General features: G+C 35.4%; 1 pseudogene; it reads left to right on the plus strand.

Annotated features, from left to right (window-relative positions):
• The first annotated feature begins 2,728 nt into the window (after positions 1 to 2,728).
• Positions 2,729 to 3,882, plus strand: LOC150012827 (ubiquitin-conjugating enzyme E2 D2 pseudogene; annotated as a pseudogene).
• Positions 3,883 to 4,177: the final 295 nt, after the last annotated feature.

Below are 4,177 nucleotides of genomic sequence, written 5' to 3' on the forward strand. Positions count from 1 at the left end.
CTGTGTCCCAGTGTTTTATTGTGAGCATTTCTCACACAGGTGCTCAGTACTCAATGGCTCAGGTTGTGATGTATTCGGTTGAACAAAGGATTGCTAATTGTTTAACTTATGCAAATTAAAAGAGGCTCCAGGGAGAAGGTGGGATGTAAGAGAAACAAATATGATAAATGTTTGAAATAATATCTTCATGTGTAGCAAGTAGTAAGATAATAAGAGAATGTTAAGACAAACAATATTGTTATCTAAGTGGGCTTTTGGTGTTTCTTTTTTTTTTTTTGTCAGAGTAAATAACATTTAATTTATAAATAGTATTATTTGTTGGATTACTTAATATATTAAAGCATGCATTCCATGTGGTCAATCCAGACATCTCATTTTGCATTTGTAATTTGCAGTTAATGTGTGATTTAAACATTATACATACTGTCAGAACATGGAGGCAGCTAGAATGCACGCCTGGACTTTTGGTATATGCCAATCAACCTGGCCCTGGACTTAGCCATTCCCAAAGATATGCTGATGGACTTAGCAGTTCCCAAAAATGTGTTGATGGACTGAAACCATTCCCAGGGGAAATGGTAATGAACTTAGCTCGATATGTTAACTAACCTGGTGTGTGTGTGTGTGTGTGTGTGTGTGTGTGCATGTGTGTGTGTGTGGTGGGGGACAGGGGGTATGAGCAATCAGATGTAAATGATCTAAATATGTTGATAAGCAAACTCACCCTCACCAAAATGTGTGGTTGACAAGTATAAAAATGGTGCCTGCAGAAGTGCGGGTAGGACTCCTACGGGCCCACAAGGAGGACCGGGAGTCCCCATTCCCCATTCCCCATTCCCCTTGCTCCTACAGGCCCTTGAGTTGATCTGGGAGCTGCCTCTCCCTTCCTCCCCTGCCCCTCCTTTTCCCTCAAAAAAACCCATTGCCTAATCCCACACTGGTCTCTGGGTGATTTCTCAGAGCAAGGATGCCCTGACACATACATAATCATATATCTTTCATTAGTTCAATAGAAATTAACGTGTAGCTTAATATGTCGCCTTTGCAGTTCAGTTTATATATATATATTTGTATAGCTACATAGCAATCTTTGAATTTCATAATTAGTAATCCTACCCTTGCATTGCTTACTAGACGACTTGTATGTTGTTATTGGTTTATTTCTTTTTTTTTTTTTCTTTACATAAACAAATTAGTTATTTGACTGTGGTACATTTCTATAAACTGAGGGAAGAAAAACTAAATATATACTTTGTAGAAATGAAATCATTGCACCAAGCCCTGTACACACTACTTAATGAATCTAGTCAGATGTATTCAGTCAGCACTGCCTGATACCTTTTTTGATTTGCAGAGTAAGGTTTGTGACCAATGATGTATAATGCATAAGGAAATGAGGTAGAATTGATGTGAACAGAAATTCAGAAAGGCCAATTTTTGATTTAGGCTCCTAAAATTAGGCAGCCATGTTGATCAGTTTCTAATATTAGTAGGAAAGTTACAGAAATAGCCAAATGTTAAATTCATAAAACATAAATTTAATGAAACTACAGTCCTGAAATCACCAGTGAGTACTTTCTTTCCTCAGAACACAGGAAATAAGCAATCTTTCAGGCCCAACCTTTCAATTAACAACGTGGAAAGAAATTGGTTGTACAGAACAATTCAAGATGAACAAAGAGAGTATGTTTTAAAGTGAAATAAAGTGGCTCAAAGTCACTTGTGTCAAATTCAATTTCTCAACTGCATATTTGATTGTTATGATGTGGAATAAAGTTATAGATGGATGATGGGGTCTCAAGAGTCATTACAGAACTGAGAGAATTGAGACAAGCTTCTTTAAGACAAGGGGATAACAAGTCTGATTTTCAGGTTGGTAAGGTTAAAATGAGAAAATATATATGAAAGATGTGAAACATAGTAGAGTGCTAAATAAAGGACAGTTTCTTCTCTTTTTAGCTCAAGATTCTTTCCTGGTAATTGGGAACACATGATGCTTAAATACTCCAGAACAATTCACTAGCGTTTGCCTATTCAATTAAGTGACTGACTATGTAATTACAGAAACAAAATCCACTCTAAGTAATTAGGAAGGAACAATGTGATAGAATTTCCATCATCCAAAATAATTTTGTAGTGACAATCAAAATGAAGTTTACAGTTTATGCAATGAAATGTATCCATAGTCTCTTTCAAAGTTTCTAAACAGGTAAAAAGAGGAACATGAAAATTATGGTCCAGAGAGTGATTACGGTTGATACAAAAATGTGCTTTTTCTGAAGTGGGGAAATGGAGACAACCTGTAGATATTTCCAATATTCATTTTATGAGCTTTTCAACTAAGGCCGACTGTAAAGCTCGATGAAGATAGAGATTTTTTATGTTTTAATCTTGTGTTGGTTGTTCAGTTTTATTTTAACTGGTTAATATACAACACCTCAATTTATATTAAGGATACATATTAGATATTAAATAAATATTTATTGAACAATTCATAAATAAAATTTAAAATGAAACATCAGTCTCATTATAGGCAAATAATTTTTATTTTCCTTGGAAATGTTCTCCAAACACTATACCATCTACCCTGTTGGAAAATTATGTGCATAAATCATAGGTGTATGGATTTTTGTATATTTGTATACATGTACTACAGCTAATATATAGAGAAGAGTAGAGAATACAAACAGAATAGAGATAAAAATAAGTGAGAATAGAAGTTATAATACATTGGCAAGCTACAATAATGGGGCCAAACGACAGTCCCTGTCAGGGTGGAGTATTTTTCTTGACAATTCATTTCCCAACAGATTACCCCTTCAAACCACCTAAGGTTGCATTTACAACAAGAATTTATCATCCAAATATTAACAGTAATGGCAGCATTTGTCTTGATATTCTACGGTCACAGTGGTCTCCAGCATTAACTATTTCAAAAGATGATCCCTTAGTGCCTGAGATTGCTCGGATCTACAAAACAGATAGAGAAAAGTACAACAGAATAGCTTGGGAATGGGCTCAGAAGTATGCGATGCAATTAAAGAAATTATTGGATAACCTCTACAAATAAAGATAGGGGAACTCTGAAAGAGAAAGTCCTTTTGATTTCCATTTGACTGCTTTCTATGAGCCCACGCCTCATCTTCCCCTTTGCACATGTTTACCTGATACAGCAGTGCTGTGTGTTGTACATACTTGGAACAACAAACTAGAAATACTGTACTTCTGTACCAACATTGCCTCCTAGCAGAGAAGTGTGTGTGTGACAAGCCAGTTCTCCAGGCATAACCTAGGTGTGAGACTAAAAGCTTTCCTATTGACTTTAATTTGGATAACGGCAAGGTGAGGGGTGGTGTGTATGGTGTATGCTTGGGTGGGGAAGAAAAGCTCCACTGAGTTATAGGAGATGGTTTTTAAGTGGAATCCTTTTAAACTCAAAACAAATGAAAAGGAATGCGAAGAACATGAAGCTGTTTCTGTATTCATTTTATGCTCAAGGACCTACGTCTTAGGTGAAAGTTATGACCAACCAGATTAAAATCAACCATTTTAAGGTCTAAGTTTAACTGGATTGGAGCTATCAGCACATAAAGTGTGACAGGCTTTGTTCCCACCTCTTACACCTCCCCACCCTTTAACCCTCATCCTTTCCGTCCCTCTTTTTCTCTTCCATATTCTTTGGTTTGTATGTGGTTTCTCAGTTAATACATAGCTAATAGCTCTTATTTTTCTTATGTTTTTAACTGCTTAGGTCTCTATGGAAAAGGGTGAAAATTCATTTGATGGAAATATTTGTGTATATTTAAAGACCCAGTTGCTCCTCTGGAGCTTGTACGTTCAAGAATGATTAATCTGTGTAATAAACCGATTACTTACAGTCATTACATATAAAAAAAAAAAAGTTATAATATTTTTTCCATTCAGTTGTAAATTTTGTTGCATATATTTTGGGGTAACGAAATCAGTTTATTTTATATTCTTTTGTTATAAAGGAACAAATATGGGTTATCTGCTGTTTATACAACTCATTGTAAATTTTGGGTGACCCACATTTTTTCAATATATAATCCTAAAAGTGAGAACTAGAGGAATATGTGCCGTATAATTGCTAAAAGTGAGTAAGTGACCTGATATATTTCACTGGGCATCAGTCATGAAAAGAACAGAAAATGGCAGT

Source organism: Furipterus horrens, unplaced genomic scaffold (assembly GCF_987537825.1).
Source record: "Furipterus horrens unplaced genomic scaffold, mFurHor1.1.pri manual_scaffold_4, whole genome shotgun sequence".
Classification (NCBI taxonomy): domain Eukaryota; kingdom Metazoa; phylum Chordata; class Mammalia; order Chiroptera; family Furipteridae; genus Furipterus; species Furipterus horrens.